The sequence below is a fragment of the Hevea brasiliensis genome, chromosome 4, assembly GCF_030052815.1.
Source record: "Hevea brasiliensis isolate MT/VB/25A 57/8 chromosome 4, ASM3005281v1, whole genome shotgun sequence".
Lineage (NCBI taxonomy): Eukaryota > Viridiplantae > Streptophyta > Magnoliopsida > Malpighiales > Euphorbiaceae > Hevea > Hevea brasiliensis.
In genome coordinates this window covers 82296846-82315578 of record NC_079496.1, presented here as the reverse complement: position 1 = coordinate 82315578, position 18733 = coordinate 82296846, and positions in this window count along the sequence as shown.

Here is an 18733-nt window from a genome sequence, read left to right as displayed (position 1 = left end):
ACAAGTTCGTTAGGACAGGAGGTCAGGGTTAATAGAATGTATAGAGATTGTCCTTTGGTGATCCAAGGACACACTTTCCTGTCTGATTTCATTGAAATGCCCTTCAGAGATTATGATATCATCTTGGGCATGGATTGGTTAGCTAGGCATCATGCCATGATTGACTGTAGGCTGAAGATAGTCACTTTTGGCCTTCCTCAGTACAGTGATGTGGTGATACAAGGGGAGAGGCAGTTATTGCCATCAAACATCATTTCGGCTGCACTAGCCAGAAAAATGATCAGAAAGGAGTGTGAAGCATACTTGGCACATGTGGTAGACACCCAAGTGGGGAATCCAGCATTGAAAGACATCCCTACAGTACATGACTTTCCAGATGTGTTTCCTGATGAATTGCCAGGATTACCTCCGGAAAGAGAAGTGCAGTTTGAAATTAATGTTATGCCTGGTGTGGATCCAATTTCCATAACGCCATACAGAATGGCACCAGCAGAGTTAAAGGAGTTGAAGATACAATTGCAAGAACTACTTGAAAAAGGCTTCATTCGCCCTAGTGTGTCACCTTGGGGAGCACCAGTGTTGTTTGTTAAGAAGAAGGATGGTACTCTCCGCTTATGTATAGATTATCGGCAGTTGAATAAGGTGACAATAAAGAACAGATATCCATTGCCTCGTATTGATGATCTGTTTGATAAATTGAAGGGTGCAGCTGTATTCTCCAAAATTGATTTGCGATCCGGTTACTATCAGTTGAAGGTGCAAGAGCAGAGTATTCCAAAAGCGCTTTAACTTCGGTATGGCCACTATGAATTTCTAGTAATGCCATTCGGGTTGACAAATGCTCCAGCTGCTTTTATGGATCTGATGAACACTATCTTCAGACCATATCTTGATCAATTTGTGGTGGTGTTTATTGATGACATTTTGATATACTCGAGGAATGCAGAGGAGCATGACAGGCATCTGCGGATTATACTGCAGACCTTAAGGGAGAAACAGCTATACGCCAATTGTCGAAGTGTGAATTTTGGCTGAAAGAAATCTCCTTTTTGGGACATGTTGTGTCAGCTGAAGGGATCAAGGTAGATTCCAGCAAGGTAGAAGCTATCCTTAATTGGAAGCCGCCAGAACATCACGTGTTCGCAGCTTTAGGTTTAGCTGGATATTACCGTCGGTTTGTGAAGGGATTCTCTATGTTATCTTCTCCACTGACTAAGCTGCTTCGGAAAGATGTAAAATTTCAGTGGACTGATAAATGTTAGCAGAGTTTTGATGAGTTGAAGAGGTGTTTAACTGAAGCTCCAGTCCTTACTTTACCTACTCCGGGTAAAGAATACACAGTTTATAGTGATGCTTCTCACAATGGGTTAGGCTGTGTACTGATGCAAGATCGGAATGTCATTGCTTATGCATCACGCCAGCTGAAACCGCATGAGAGGAACTACCCAACACATGATCTGGAGTTAGCAGCTATTGTTTTTGCTCTGAAGATCTGGAGACACTATTTGTATGGGGAGAAATGCTACATTTACACAGATCACAAGAGCTTGAAGTACTTAGGCACCCAGAAGGAATTGAATTTGAGGCAAAGGAGATGGTTAGAACTCATTAAAGACTATGATTGCTTAATAGACTATCAGCCAGGAAAGGCAAATGTGGTGGCTGACGCCTTAAGTTGCAAGGCTATGGCAAGTCTCAGAGTTTCTCCTTTGTCCATGGTATATGAGTTGAAAGCACAGCATGCCAGTTTAGAAATTGATGATGAGGGACAGACAGTAGTTGCATGGCATGTACAGCTAGTGTTGATTGATCAGATTAGAATGGCTGCTCAGAGTGATGAAAAGTATCAGAAGTTACTGAAAGAAGTCCAACAGGGCAAGAAACATGAATTCTCTATGAGAGATGATGGTTTATTGCTACATCAGGGCAGAATGTGCGTTCCTAGTAATGTGGAATTGAGACAGATCATTATGAAGGAAGCACATGAGTATCCATTTGTTATGCACCCTGGTGGAACTAAAATGTACAGAGGGTTGAAGGAACATTACTGGTGGATGGGTATGAAGAGAGACATAGCTGAATTTGTTTCCAAATGCCTAACTTGTCAGCAAGTAAAGGCAGAACATCAAGTTCTAGCTGGTTTGTTACATCCTTTGTCAGTACCAGAGTGGAAATGGGAACGAATAACTATGGATTTTGTTACAGGACTTCCAAGGACACAGAGTAGTCATGATGCAGTATGGGTTATAGTTGACAGATTGACCAAGTCTGCTCACTTTTTGCCAGTTCGGATGGATTATAGCATGGAAAGATTGGCCAGATTGTACATATATGAGATTGTAAAGCTGCATGGAGTGCCAGTATCAATTGTGTCTAACAGAGATCCTAGGTTCACTTCTAGATTCTGGGGTAGTCTTCAGAGAGCCCTAGGAACTAGATTGAACTTCAGCACAGCATTCCAGCCACAGACGGATGGCCAGTCCGAAAGGGTTATTCAGATATTGGAGGATATGCTACGGGCTTGTGTGATTGAGTTTGAAGGTAGTTGGGATACACACTTGCCTTTGATTGAGTTTGCTTATAACAACAGCTACCAATCAAGCATTGGGATGCCTCCATATGAAGCTTTGTATGGCAGTACGTGTTTAACTCCTTTATGTTGGGATGAAGTAGGTGAAAGGAAGATGATTGGGCCGTAAATTGTCCAAACAGACAGAGGAAAAGATCGATTGATCGAGAGATAGACTCAAGGTGCATCGCATCGTCAAGTCCTATGTTGATCTGAAGAGAAGAGATATTGAGTACGCAGTGGGTGATAAGGTATTCCTCAAAGTTTCTCCTTGGAAGAGGATTATGAGATTTGGCAGAAAGGGGAAACTGAGTCCTCGTTTCATCGGACCATATGAAGTTCTGGAAAGAGTGGGTCCTTTGGCATATCGGTTGGCATTACCTCCAGAGTGGCAAGGATACAGTGTCTTCCATGTGTCCATGTTAAGGAGGTACAGATCGCACCCATCTCATGTAATCGTCGATTGAAGAGATTGAAGTAAATCCAGACCTCTCATATGAGGAAGAACCCATAAAAATTCTGGCTTATGAGGTGAAACAAATTGAGGAACAACAGATACACTGGTTAAAGTGTTGTGGAACCATCATTCAGCCAGAAGCTACTTGGGAACGTGAAGAGGATATGAGGAGACAGACCCACACTGCTCGAGACTAATGCCGTGTAAAATTTCGAGACGAAATTTATTTAAGGGGGAGAATTGTAATACCCTAAGTTCGGTAGTGCGTTCTCGCTCCGGTGACTGCAGTCCTGCATACCTAGGATGCCTAGAACCACACTTTAATAAGAGTGAGGAGACATAAAATAATGAAATACAAGAAAAGAAAACATAAGAAAAACAAAGGAAAAATCATAGCAAAAAAATGTAACCAAGTTAAGCGAGCCGGAAACCCTAGCGATGGGTGACCGCACCGGGAAGTCACGACGTGGACCGTTGACTAGCCCTGGACTGCGGGGAACCCTGGAAAACATTTTTAGGACTTAAATAGAACCTTATTGAAGAATAAATATCATTAGAAAGATCAAAGAAAAATTAAATAATTAGTACAAAGAAAAGTGAGAAATCGAAAAACAGACAAAACCCGGTATTACCGAAAAATCGGGAATGCAACCCGAACAGGGGCATTATGGTCATTTGACATCCTGAATTGTCTTTTGACCTAAATTTCCATTAAAAATAAATAGTATTACACTTAGAAAATAAAATGAAAAATTAGTTTAGTGGTACCTAAAGTAAATAGCAAAAATCATGGGTTAAATGTGGAATAAGTGGGAATTTAACATATTATATGATTTAAAATTGTGAGTGGGTCACTAAGGGAATAAAATAAAACAAAGAGGGGCAGCTGTACTTCCACTAAACCAACAGAAACTTCATCTTCCTCATTTGGATTCAAAGTTGCCGAATTGAAGAAAATGGAAACCACCATGGCCATTTTTCATGCAAGCTCATCTAACCACTCATTTCACTTCTAATCACTTAGGTTCCTTCATTAAAGTTTGTCTACTCATCACAAGGAAGAGTTTGATACCAATTTTGAGAAGTTTAAGCAAGGTTTAACAAGCTCCAACCATAAGGTAAGTTAGTGTTTTTGAAGATAGCTTTGTTAAGTTTTGTGTGCATGTTATGGGTGTTGGTTTTGTGAAGGAAAATTTTGAGTTTGAAGAGTTATTGTTGTTTTCATTTTGGACAGCCATAGAGTCATGTATTTGATGAGATATTTGTGCATATAATTGATGAGAAATGGTGTTGATCATGATGATTTAATAACCTAGTGAATTACTTCATATTTATATGGTGATTTTTGGCACTTGGATGAGAATTGATGAATTGTAGGGCAATGTGGTGTTGAAGAAGGTTTTCGGCAGCTTGGGGACACTTGAATAAATGTATGTATTGATGGAAGTGTTGGCAGAATGTTGACATAGAAGAATTGATGAATGTGTATGTAAATTAGTAGTGGAAATTATATGTAATAATTAGGTGTATTTATGTACATATATTGCTAAATTTGGACTTTGTGGTCTAGGGTTGTATTTGATGTATTGAGAATGTTTGTATTCTATCCAAATTGACCATAGTAAGAAGTGATAAATGAATATGGAATGATATAAAATCAGAATTAGGTATGGGGATTTAAAGTAGAGCAAGTTAAATGTGTGTTTGAATTGGGGTTTGAAAGACATAAAGAGGACAGTGTGCAAATAGACCTATAACTTTAAATGTGTAACCTCAATTGGTATGAGACCAATTGGAGGTGAAACTAGGCAAAAAATGTGCCAACTTTCATTGAGAAAACATACCAAAATTCTGCTTGCAAGGTGACCTAAGAAAATGACCAATTCGGATTAGGTGCAATTAGGACCTGAAAAATGACCAATTGGGCAGCAGTGAGTGTTTAGGCCATAACTCACTCAAAACAGCTCCAATTGACCTGAAATTTTAACCATGAATAGTTAAGACCCATACCTACAAGTCTTATGAAGACACCAATGCCCAGAAATGACCATAAGCAAGTCAAAAAGCTTGCACAAGTTCGGGTCCAAAAACTGGCCGAACCAAAGTTGACCAAATTGACCAAAACAATGACCTAATTTGATGCCATTTGACCAGCAATAGTGTAATGACCATAACTTGGTCTACTTAACTCGGATTGACCTAAAATTTTGCACCGCGGTCCATAAGACATAGATCTACAAGTTTGTAGTTTTGACCAAAACCCGAAAACTGAGGGAACTAGGCCATCTGGCTAGGTCAAACTAGTATCCCGGAATCCAGCAAGTTGCATTAAAATGCACTAAACAAGGAAACGCGTTTGGCAAAACGTACCAACCCTAAAACCCAATCGAATATGACATATTAATGACACTAAGACCTAAATTACCTAGAACACGTCGAGGGTCGGTATGTTAGGTGACTTAGCAAATAAAGGTATTCAGTGAATTGTTTATCGAACATTATCGTTAGAGGCAAATTAATTTAGCACTGAAACACTTCAAATTGTGTTTCTCAGTTAACAAGGACTCAGCAAAAGGGAAAGAAATACTGAGTCAAGACCAGGAGACAAATATCAGAGGTTTCTGCACAACAACTGTTTCTTTTGATTTATTTTCAATTGAAATAAATATTGACTATTTGTATATCATTGTTTTAAATTGTGAAAATGTGTTTGATGGACACTTGTTGATTGAAAAATATTGTGAATGGTTTGAAAATGTAAAAAATTGTTTAAATGACATTGATGGATACTTATTGATTGAAAAGCATTGGAAATGGTTTGAAACCACAGCTATCATGTATATTGATTGTATTCCTCATTAGCTTGTCTAGTGGGACGAATTGAATTCCCTCTCTGGCTGAAGTGTTGAGGTGTGTGCCTGTTGAGGACGAATTGGATGAGTACTCATATTTTTGCTAGCTAGCCATGTTATACCTCATTAGTCATCGACTTTTGGGACGAATTGAATACCTCATTAGCCATCGGCTTTTGGGACGAATTGAACTATGGATCATGATTAAGCTGTGTGTGATTTATTGATTTGTACTGTGAGATTGTGAAATGGATTTAAACTCTCATTGACATATGCTGTCTTTTGAATTCAAACATGATCTGACTTATGGAAAATTATTGTGATATTGACAAATGCAGTTTAAATTCTTGTTGACATTTATTGTCTTGAATTTAACTATGGTTTTAAGTATCCACTATTTACATGACTTATGAATTGTGATTTAAATTGTATTTGGTTAATGTTGTGCACCACTGAGACATTGTCTCAAATGATAGCTTTTATTGCCGCAGTAGAGAGACAGACAGGGCAGCAGACTAGGCTGCATATACATCCAGCGAGGGATTACCTGGTATAATGAGTATACCAATATTTTGCATTTTGTACTGTAATGTATGACACTGTATGTACATTTTGTTTTTGGTTTTGAGTAGTTGTAAATTCAAATTGTACCTTGAAGTTGTAAAATAACTATGAGCTGTTTTGACTTGTAAAAGCTATATTATATTTCCTTATCTCAGACTTTGAAAAATTTCTATGGAATTGAGTTGATAAATTGTTGTGTTGAGAAATGTGTTGGAGTTGAGATTTGGAACATTATTGAAGTGCTTTTTACAGGTTTTCTGAAGAACTGTTTTGTCCAAAATACAGATGGCACTCTGCCAAAATTTTTACAGAAATTCCAAATAAACCAAATGAGTTAGTTGTTTCACTTCAGTTCACCAAAGTTTTTAATACCTGTAAATAGTGCTCACCACTGTAAAAGAAGTAAGAAAAGTTTTTAAAATCCCTTGTAGTGTATTTAATGGGTTATCAGTAGACGGAGTGGGTAATTCATTAGGTATACTACGGGATCATGTTATGCCTTACAGAGGGGTAGGGTGTGACAAGTTGGACCTGTACATCCAAGATGAACAATGGGAGCAAGCTTCATTAGCACTAGCTTTGGGGATCTATGGCCTGATCTTATTCCCTAGGCCTTTAGGAATTATAACCTGCAGTGTCACGGAGATGTTCTGGGTAGTAGAAAAGCAGAAGGTCAACCCAATACCGGCGATCCTTGCGGAGACTCTGTTGACTCTTACTTACTGTAGATAACAAGGCAAGGGATCCATTAAGTGCTGTTCTCAATTGTTCCACCTTTGGATCATCAGTCACATGTGCCTTATAGAGACAAAGGGGTTAACTTGGTACCCAGACCAGCCTCTTATTGAGAAAATAACCAGATTAGTAATCAGCCCAAAGGATGAGCTGCAGTGGCAAGCGTGGATTCTAAGCTTCAACAGTCACAACTACTGCTGGAGGAAATTATGGGCGCCAGGTCTACTTATTTTTTTCGGCACAGGGAGCAATTATTCAGTAACGTTGATCGGAGTAACTAGATATACGAGTTACATCCCAGCATTGGTAATAAGGTTGTTCGGCTCAACTCAGTCTGCACTCAGTATTGAAGAATACCATCAAGCTCACTTCTACCATGAGCTCGGTAGTGAAGAGGAATTAAAAGTGGCCTGCAAATCCTGGGAGAGCGTCACTATGATGGAGAGATCACCTAAAGGTCCGGGTGCCACGGAAGATTATCTCAAATGGAGGGCCAGCAGGGATCAAAGACGCCCAGCTACCGAGCCAACGGAACTCGAAGGAAACATTCCCCATTGGAACATCTTTTCAGAAAAAGCTAATGCTCGTTTGGTTGATTCTCTACAAAAGACGGATACCAAGAACCAACAATTACAAGAACAGATAAGGCAGTTGGAGGATCAACAACACATCCTCAGAAGAGAGGTAAAAAGGCTGAGGGAAGAAGCAATGACCAAAATGGCAGAGTTTGAGGAGCAAGAAACGCGGTGGGAAAGGGAAAAGATCTCCCTCCAAGCTACAATAAAAGAGGCAAAAGTTCAGTACGACGAATTCAAAGAGAAAATGGAATACCAGGAGATACTCATGGAAGAGTATAAACAAGAGAGCAAAAAGAAGAAGCTCGAACTGAAGGAGCAAGCACAGCTTATCAATGATTTTCTGAAAGAGTGTGCTAAAGAAAGAAAGGAAAAAGAAAGACAAGCTATTCTCCATCAAGAGCTAAGAGAAAATGTTGACCAGCTGGAAAGAATGATAGCACGAGGGAAAAAAGAGCTCTTGCCAGAATCTGAATATGCCCTGAAGATGTTCGACCCCGCCAGACAAGAAAAAAGACTTTATGAATATCTTAAAAGATGTTATTACATTATAAAGAGTCTCCCTAAGCCTAGGCCAATATAAAGAGTGCTATGTATGAACTATTTGATCAATAAAATAGCTTTGGGTCATGGTTTAGCAAAATTATGAATGAATAGTATGACTCCCGTAGGAACTACCCTCGCTAGGGTTATGCGAAAAGTTGAATGCGCCATATGGACAAGTATCATAGACACGCATTCACTCCAGTCATTCACCGTCGGACTATCAGGCGATGCCATGATAAAATTGATGCAATTATTCTTCTGCAGATCTCATTCCTGGCTTTCAGATGCCACCGTATCCTTTATCCAAATTTGGACCTTTAAATTTTAAATTTGAAATTCATTTAATGACCTTTTCTTCCACAAGAAATCAACATTACTTCAATCAAAGCAAGCCTGACCAAACAAGTAGTTCAACCAAGATGAGTGTACTTAACAAGATTCCGAACGAAGAAACTAATGGAAGATCAGGAACAAGTCCATAACCTGCAGGGACAAGTTTCTGAATTAAGAGACCAAGTCTCTGAGCTCATGAAACTGATGAGGGAGATGTCCTAAAATAAGCCTGCATCAGAGCCAAACTTGGCACTACCTCCCCCACCTCCTACAACGGTTGATTCTCACCAAGCTTCAACCTCTTTTACTTTCCAGCCACCTATTCTGAATCCGACGATCACTATCAATCCGGCCCCCCTAAATAATGACTAGCCTTTCCCCTACTAACCAGCTGTCCCAAATACCGAGCCGCACACTTCAATCCCGGTCCCTCTAGTTGACCCTGCCCCTTTTCTCCCAACTGGGGGAATAACTCATGCAGTAGGAGGAGAAAGTAAAATAAGAGAGAATGAGAAGTTATCTGCCCTCGAAGAAAGATTAAGGGCAATAGAGGGCCTGAACATGTATGGTTCAATTGATGTGGCATTACTAAGATTGGTGCCAGACGTGGTGGTGCCACCCAAATTCAATGTCCCAGATTTCGACAAATGCACCGGAAAGTCAGACCCTCGCATTCACCTGGCTACTTACATTGCTAAAATGTCTGCCCTGACGGAAGATTATAGACTCCTGGTCCATTTCTTCCATGAAAGTCTCTCCGGGGTAGCCCTGAGATGGTGCATTCAGCTAGACAGGAGCAAACTGCGCTCCTGGAAAGATTGGCTAACGCTTTTTCTGAAATAGTACAAATTCAACTGTGACGTCACCCCCACAAGGAGAGACCTCCAAAATCTAGTACAGAGAGAAAGGGAGAGCTTCAAGGAGTATGTCTAAAGATGGAAAGAGAAAGCGGCAGAGGTATATCCTCCAATTACAGATAATGAACTCTGCTCTCTGTTCATTGAGATGTTAAAAGCTCCCTATTTCAATATGATGATTGGAAACACCTCCAATAGCATCTCAGACATCATTCAAGCTGGCGAGAGGATTGAAGCTAACCTCAAGTTAGGACGGTTGCAGGAGTTGACTGAGAATCCTGCGAAGAAGACCGCCAGCTTCGGTAAGAAGAAAGAAGGTGATGTGCACTCCATCACCCGACAAGCCCAATCCCCATTTCCTCAGAATAATTAACGGCCATATCTTTCCCCTCATGGCCCAACAATTTCCAACATTTCACCCCCTTTTCCAAATTATCCTCACCCACACCCACAGTATCCACCCCAAACAGTTTACCAACCTCAACCACCTCCTCAACCTATTCAGCCAAGACCACCCTAAAACAACCCTAGACCGTAGAGAAATCCTAATCCACCTCTTTCCCTCCCACTCGGCGAAATATATTGATACCTCCTTGGTATAAATCAAATAGTGCCAATTCCCCTTGATCCAATTCAGCCACCATACCCCAGGTGGTATGATGCTAGTGCCCGATGTGAGCATCATGGAGGGACACTCGAGCACTCAACTGACAACTGCGGGGCACTTAGGGGAAGAGTGCAAGCCCTGATTAGAAACGGGTGGTTGAAGATTGAAGGGAATGGCTCTCTCCCCAACGTCACTTCAAACCCTCTGCCCAATCATGGTACAAGCAGTGGTATGAACATGATAGAATCCAGGGATGAAAAGTCAACTGCGGAGATGGATCGACTAGTTCCTCACTTTGAGGAAATTTTTATTATGGCAATGAGGGAAGGCTACCTTTGCCCTCAAGCATCAGGATCAGAGAGGGGTACGGGCTGTCCTTACCATGGAGGAGTAGTTGATCATGAGCTGCGCAACTGTAAGGGATTCCAGCAAGAGGTCCAGAACTTGTTGTCCCTTAAAATTTTGAGATGCCAAACGAGGTCGAAAGTGGAAGGCGAAATAAATACAGCCAGATTCAGTCAGAATGCCTCCACCACCAATCCCAAACTAACCTTCTCTGGCCCCAATGCACCAACACCACTACCACCAGTAATAGTCCGAACCCTGCCTCAGCTCCCAGTCACAAACACCCATGCTGTGCCTTGGAACTACAATTTCCAAATCATCACTCAAGAAGCATCTAGCAGTACATCAACTCCTAACCTTGCCTATACACCACTCTCGACACCCCCTAAACCGTGCTTCGCCCCCCACGAGCACTTCAGAATGACTTACACCGGACCCTCCGGCAATGTTACTCCCCAGCCAAACCCCAAACCTGTCACAACCAGTAGCTCCTACCCACCTGAGCAAGAGATAGAATTTATAACCCGAAGTGGGAGGTGTTATGGGAATGACGAGAAGGAAAAGAAGAGAGGGAAAGTAAAAATGAGAGAGCTACACGAGAACATGGAAGAGGAGGTTGAGAAAGTTGAAAGAGGAGAACCTGCTGGATCAAGTGGGGAAGAGGAATTGATGCTTCAAATAATGAAGCAAAGTGAATATGACATTGTTGAGCAATTGAGGAAGACGCCTGCCCGAATTTCGTTATTGTCATTAATCTTGAGTTTAGAGGTGCATCGCCAAGCCCTATAAAAGATTATGGATCAGGCCTTTGTAAACCCCGACATCACACCAGGGCAATTTGAGAAGATAGCAGCACAGATTCAGGCATCCAATTTCATCACTTTTTCAAAAGAAGAGATAGACCCGGCTGGCTTAAACCACACCAAGGCTTTACACGTGATAATCAAATGTAAGGGGTGCATAGTTTCCAAGGTTCTGATCGATAATAGATCGGCCCTTAATGTTTTGCCCAATGCCACCTTGGCAAGGCTACCTGTCGACCAATCAAACACACGTCAAAGTGCCATGGTAGTAAGAGTCTTTGACGGCATGAGGAGGGAAGTACTGGGAGACATCGACTTGTCGCTTCAAATCGGGGCATGCACTTTCAACGTCACATTCCAAGTGATGGACATTGAACCTGCATACACAATGCTGTTAGGGAGACCTTGGATCCATTCAGCAAATGCCGTACCTTCAACCCTGCACCAAAGAATTAAATACGTCATGGACAGTAGAATCATCACTGTAAAGGGGGAAGAAGCCATGCTGGTCACCAAGCCGCAATGACTCCCTTATGTGGAAGCAGCTAAAAAGTCCTTGGAAAGTTCTTTCTAGGCTTTAGAATTGCAAGAAACTATCCTGAGGGATAAAGGGGCTACAGCCATGGTTGCAAAAGTGATGCTGAAGAATGGATATGAGATAGGCAAGGGATTGGGTGCCACATTATAGGGTATTGTTGAACCCATACTTGCTATCCAGAAGGTTGGCCGTTTCGGCCTGGGATTTGAGGAAGATGCCCTTATGGATGGGTGATTTTGGAAGAGGAACCTCCTTGGGGATCAGAGATTTGACCAGAAAGTCGGGAAAATGAAGGTTGTCCAGAAAATCATAGATGTCTTCACCAAACCAATCCTTGAGAATCTCGAAAAGGGTGAAGAATCACCTAAAGAACCATCTGTTGATGTCATACAACTGGACTCCCTACATGAAGCCCTAATCTCGCCAATCGCTGAGGGGAAAGAACTGGACAACTGGGAATCAGAGGACCTTCCTGTGCTTAATCTCGAGTAAAGTACATTTTGTTATCCACACTTGATCATTTCGTCCATGGTGACAAGTGCAATACTGTAAATGGACCCTTTTCTTATGATATAAATATTAATGAATTAATAGCGCATTTTGCATCCAATTATCTTTTCCTTGAAATCCATTCTTATAATTATTCCACTTTCATTCCTTCAGGACCATTCATCAATTAACGCCTAATAATTCAATAGACTCAGAAATTCCTCTTGTTAATTTTGAAATTCCCATAACTATCATTACTTCAAGTGATTCTGAAGAAGAACTTGTAGAAAAAAGGGGTGAAAGAGATGAACCTTCCCTGGTGCCTTGTGGGGACGAAACACACACCATAAATCTAGGCACAGAAGAAATAAAGAGGGAACTTAAGGTTGTGGGGAGTGGAGAATTAGAAGATATGGTCAGTTTGCTCAAAGAGTTCTTGGATGTATTTTCATGGAGCTATGACGATATGACCGGCTTAGACCCTCACATAGTGAACTATGCACAAAATTCCCCCAGTTCCCGGGACAATTCTAATAAAGCAAAAGTTAAGAAGAATGAATCCCGACACCTTGCTCAAGGTTAGGGATGAAGTCAAAAAGCAGTATGATGCCGGATTTTTGGAAGTGGTCAAATACCCTCAGTGGATAGCCAATGTTATTCCGGTAATGAAGAAGGACGGGAGAGTCAGGGTGTGTGTTGATTACAGGGATCTCAATAAGGCAAGTTTGAAGGATGATTTCCCTCTCCCACACATAGACGTGCTAGTGGACAATGCTGCAGGATTTGGTAGATGTTCATTTATTGATGGTGTATCGGGTTACAATCAAATCCTCATGGATGAAGAAGACAAAGAGAATACCATTTTCATCACTCAGTGGGGGGTATTTTGTTATCGGGTCATGCCATTTGGGTTAAAGAATGCTGGGGCTACCTACCAATGCACTATGGTCACGTTATTCCATGATATGATACACAAAGAAGTGGAGGTATATGTGGGTGACATGATCATGAAATCTAGGGAGGGAGAAAGACATGTACAGGTGCTGAGAAAAGTATTCGAGAGACTCAAAAAGTATCAGCTGAAGTTGAACCCAGCCAAATGTGTGTTTGGAGCTAGATCTGGAAAGCTGTTGGGATTCATAGTGAGTGAGAAGGGAATAGAAGTGGATCCAGACAAAGTTCGAGCCATTCAAGAAATGCCATCCCTAAAAATAGAAAGGGAGGTGCGTAGATTCCTGGGGAAGCTGAACTACATTTCAAGATTTATCTCCAACCTCACTGCTAAAGCTGAGCCCATCTTTAGACTACTCAGAAAGAACAACACCTCTCAATGGGATTTAGTTTGTCAAGAGGCTTTCGAGAAAATTAAGCAGTACCTGTCAAACCTGTCGATATTGGTTCCCCCGGTAGCGGGAAAGCTGTTGATTCTATACATGGCAGTCGAACAAAATTCAATGGGATGTGTTTTGGGGCAGCATGATGATACAGGACAAAAGGAGAAGGCCATTTATTACCTGAGCAAGAAATTCAATGATTGCGAGTCAAGGTACTCTTTCCTAGAGAAAACTTGTTGCGCGTTGGCCTGGACAGCGAATCGGCTTAAACACTACATGTTGAATCATAAGACATGGCTCATCTCCAGGATGGATCCTATCAAGTATGTATTCAAAATCTCATTTGTGCCAGGGAGGATAGCCAAATGGCAGGTCATACTCTCTGAATATAACATTGTCTATATGACCCGAAAAGTAGTAAAAGGTAGTGTAATCGCTGATCTCCTAGCAGAAAGCCCTATCCAAGATTATGAAGCCTTGGATTTTAAATTCCATGATGAGCATGTTAACGAGGTCGACGACGAGGAAAAAGAACCAGCTGATGTATGAGAAATGTATTTTGAAGGAGCTGTCAATTTGTTTGGTAATAGAATCAGAGCTATGCTGGTATCCCCTGACGGAAAACACTTTCCGATAACTATCAAGTTAAGGTTTGACTGCACTAACAACATCGCAGAATACGAAGCTTGTGTGATGGGTTTGTAGGCTGCTATCGAAATGAAAGTCAAGAAGTTAGAGGTATATGGAGATTTGGCCTTGATCATTTATCAAGTCAAGGGAGAATGGAAAACCAAGGATCTAAAGTTAATCCCATATCAGAAGTACCTACTGGAATTGATCAAGAAATTTGAACAAATTTCTTTCACACACCTCAGTCGGGACAAGAATCAATTCGCGGATGCCTTAGCCACCCTGGCTGTCATGGCTCAAATAGAAGAGGAGCAGACGACTCAGTTATTACAGATCGAAACAAGGGGCAAGCCAACTTATTATTTCATGGCCGAGGAAGAAATTGATGGCAAACTCTAGTACCATGATATCTAGGTCTACGTTAAAACCAGGGAATATCCTCTAGGGGCAAGCAGAAACGAAAGGAGAATGATCAGGAGACTGGCTTTGGGATACTTCTACAATGGTGAAATTCTATACAAAAGGAGCTCCAATGGCAAAATGTTGAGATGCGTGGATGCGAAAGAAGCAAAGAGGATCCTTTCTAAGACTCATGAGGGGAGTTGTGCAACCCATGCTAATGGACATATGATGGCCAAGCAAATCATGAGACGAGGATATTTCTGGACTACTATGGAGAAAGATTGCATCGAGTACTTTTGGAAATGCCATAAATGCCAAATCTCTGCAGATCCGATAAATGTTTTGCCTCACCAATTGTTCAACCTCTTCTCGCCATGGCTTTTTGCAATGTGGGGAATCGACATGATTGGTCCCATTAACCCTAAGGCATCCAATGGGCATAGGTTTATCTTGGTAGCTGTTGACTATTTTTCAAAATGGGTCGAAGCGACGTCATATGCCCACATCACGCAGAACACATTCCTTAAATTCCTCCGAAATAATATCATCTGTCGACACGGCCTCCCCAGCGAAATCATCACTGACAATGCCAACAATTTGAACGGTCCGAAGGTCCAAAGTTTATGTGACCAATATAAGATCCGACATCTCAATTCCTCACCATACCGTCCCTAAATGAATGGAGCGGTAGAAGCCGCTAACAAAAATCTCAAAAGAATAATCTGGAAAATGACAGTCACCTATAGAGACTGGCATGATATGCTTCCTTACACCCTTCATGCATACCAGACCTCCGTAAGGACATCAACTGGGGAAACTCCATACTCACTGGTTTATGGAATGGAAGCTATTTTGCCTATCGAAGTGGAAATTCCTTCCCTGAGAATTCTCATAGAATCAGGAATCGATGAGTCAGAATGGATCCAGTTAAGGTTAGACCAATTGAATTTGTTAGACGGGAAAAGGCTAGCGGCAGCATGTCATGGGCAATTATACTAGAGAAGAATGGCTAAGGCATTTAATAAAGGCGTTCACCCGCGCGAATTCCAACCAGGAGACTTGGTCCTGAAAAAGGTGCTTCCGAATCAAAACGACGCCTGCGGCAAATGGTCTCCAACCTATGAGGGACCCTACGTGGTTGAAAAGGCATTTTCTGGTGGGGCCCTGATCTTGACCCATATGGATGGCGAAGAATTTCCAAGACCCGTGAATGCCGACACTGTCAAAAGGTATTATGCCTAAAAAAAAAAAAAGGTAGGGGTGAAAACCCGAAAGGGCGCTCCTAGCAAAATGTGCGAAAGAAGGCAAAAACCCGGAAGGGCACTTTCTGTAAAATGAGTGAAGGGTGAAAACCCAAGAAGGCACCCTGAAAAAAAAAAGAAAAAAAGAAAAAAGAAAACAAAATCTAGGGGCAAAAAGCTAAAAGGGCACCCTTAGAACCAGAAAATGGAGAATAAAGAGGGGGATACTGGACCAGGAAAGGAAATAAACCACCACGGTATGAATGTTCGTCAATAGAGTACTTGAAATAATGGCAGTTAAGGGACTTCAAAGTCAGCTATAAGGAATCTGTGAGATCCATTCTTGTACCCCTTTTTCTTTGAAACTGTACCTTTTTCTCTCAAGCCATAATAAAGTCATCCTTTCACTTTAATCTATCTTCTTCACACATTTACATTTTAATTTATTGTTTTGCTTACACTCAAATTTATCTTCCTCATATACTCACACTCTAATGCTGTCTTTTATGCGCTATTAAATTTTGTCATAAGATTAGGATTTGGATATTGATAACCTCATGTACTTTGCTAAGAGATTTGCAGGGAATGATCAAATGCAAAAAAAAAATAAAAAAAATGGGGGTGAAAACCCGGAAGGGCGCTTCTAGTCAGATGGGCAGAGGGGAAAGTGAAAACCCGCAAGGGCACTTTCTGCAAAATAAGAAGAAAGTCGAGAACAGGAAGGTGATCCGGGGAAGTGAGTAGGAAATGGGAAGTGGTAGGTTAAATCTTGCGACTCGTCCTCCATTAATCGTTTATCTTCGAGATCCTATTAAGTACACTTCGTCGTGGAAGAACTTCTTGTGTCAGGTTAGGCTTGCTTTATAAGCATTTTAATTTCCAGCATTTAAATTTCTTGCTATTAACCTCTGGTTCCTTGATCCAAGTTGATTATAATTTTCGTATTTAAATTTCCTATCAACAATCTCTGAGTCCTAGATCCAAGTTGATTTTAATTTTCAGCATTTAAATTTCCTACTATCAACCTCTGGTCCCTTGATCGAAGTTGATTTTAATTTTCAGCCTTTAATTTTCCTGTCATCAACCTCTGGTTCCTTGATCCAAGTTGATTTTAATTTTCAGCATTTAATTTCCTGTTATCAACCTCTGGTTCCTTGATCCAAGTTGACTTTAATTTTTTAGCATTTAAATTTCTGCTATCAACCTCTGGTTCCTTGATCCAAGTTGACTTAATTTTTCAAATTTTAAATTTTTGCTATCAACCTCTGGTTCCTTGATCCAAGTTGACTTTAATTTTTCAGCATTTAGATTTCTGTCATCAACCTCTGGTTCCTTGATCTAAGTTGATTTTAATTTTTAAGCATTTAAGTTTTCTGCCATCAATCATTGGATCCTTGACCTAAGTTGGTTTTAGTTTCCGACTTTGACTTTCAAGCTAAATTCTTGATTCTCAAACCAATCGCCCAAAATATGGGTCTGAATCTTTACATAATTCCTATATAGAAAATGTCATTCCCTTCGATAGAAATTATGTAAAGAGGGGTAGCTGTCGACACCATATTTTGGCGGACCCCCGAAGTCAATCAACTTTGAAATCGATCCCCACCCGACATTTTTCGGTTATAAATGACTCGACCAGGAAATAAACCGATCTCCCATCTAGTCGATGGCTTTTCGATCTCTCATCAAAGGAGGTCAAACAAATGTCAAGTCTCCATGCCATCCAATCTCATTTTTGATCTCTCATTGAAGGGAATCAAACCAACACCCGGTCCCCATGCCATTCGGTCTCGTCTCCGATCTCTCTTTACAAATGTAGTGGAAAATCATTTAGCTACTGCTAGAATCAGGTCCCGCACCTGTGTGTTCCAGATATTTCTTAAAATAAAATTAAAAGGTTTATGTCCGGTCTATTTCTCAAAATAAAGCTAAAGGTTTATGTCCGGTCTACTGATGATCCCGATCCTAAAATTCAAATCAAGTCTTTCCAATGTTCTAAAGATTTACCGGTTGTTTGGTCAGGGCTCAGCCCGATCTCAAGCTTATCCGTAATGTTTTTCTGATCTCTCATACTTTGGTTAATGGTTGCTTTTAAAGTTTACCATCCAGTGCGTGCAAAAAAATTATGTTCTCATACAATTTGGACATTTTCCAATCTAAACAAGAAATTAAGCAAAAAGACTTCATTTCATTCCAAAGTAAACATTTACAAGTCATTCGACTGGAGGATCTCCCCCAGCCTAATCTCTCGGTACATTTCGCTCATTATCCCTCTCTCTCTCTGATTCCTCCTCGCTCTCCTCTTCGTCTCGAGGAGCTAGGTCCACCATCCAAGAGAAGTCTTCCTTAGGATAACGCCTCCTGAGCTCAGCCTAAAGGTCGCTGTGGGCGTTCACATAAGCACCAGCTTCCCTCATCATAGCCTCTTCTTCTTTCACTCTGAGTTCTTCAGTGAGGTGAGTGACGTCAGCAGTTTGGAGCACCTGAGCCTCTCTGAGTTCATGAGCCTGTTCAGCCAATTTATCCTCGTAGGACTTTATCCGACCATCGAGTTCGGCAATATAATCTTAGGCGAAAGAAAGTTGAGCTTGGGCAGAGGATGCGTCCTTGACCACTTTTAGAATTTCCTGCCTCGGAAGATGAGCTTTTTCCCTGATTATATGTTGGTTCACCAAGCTCTCTACACTCAAACTCATCGTCTGGGCTAGGAGATCATCAATGCTACCCGGGGTCAGCCTATTCCAATCCTCCTGAAGGCATATGGTAGCGCCCAGAACTTTGGCCAAGCCTAGATTCTCCCGAACTGATTGGTTCTTCTCCATAGAGTGAATGAGGACCTGGGCGCCGCGGGAAAGG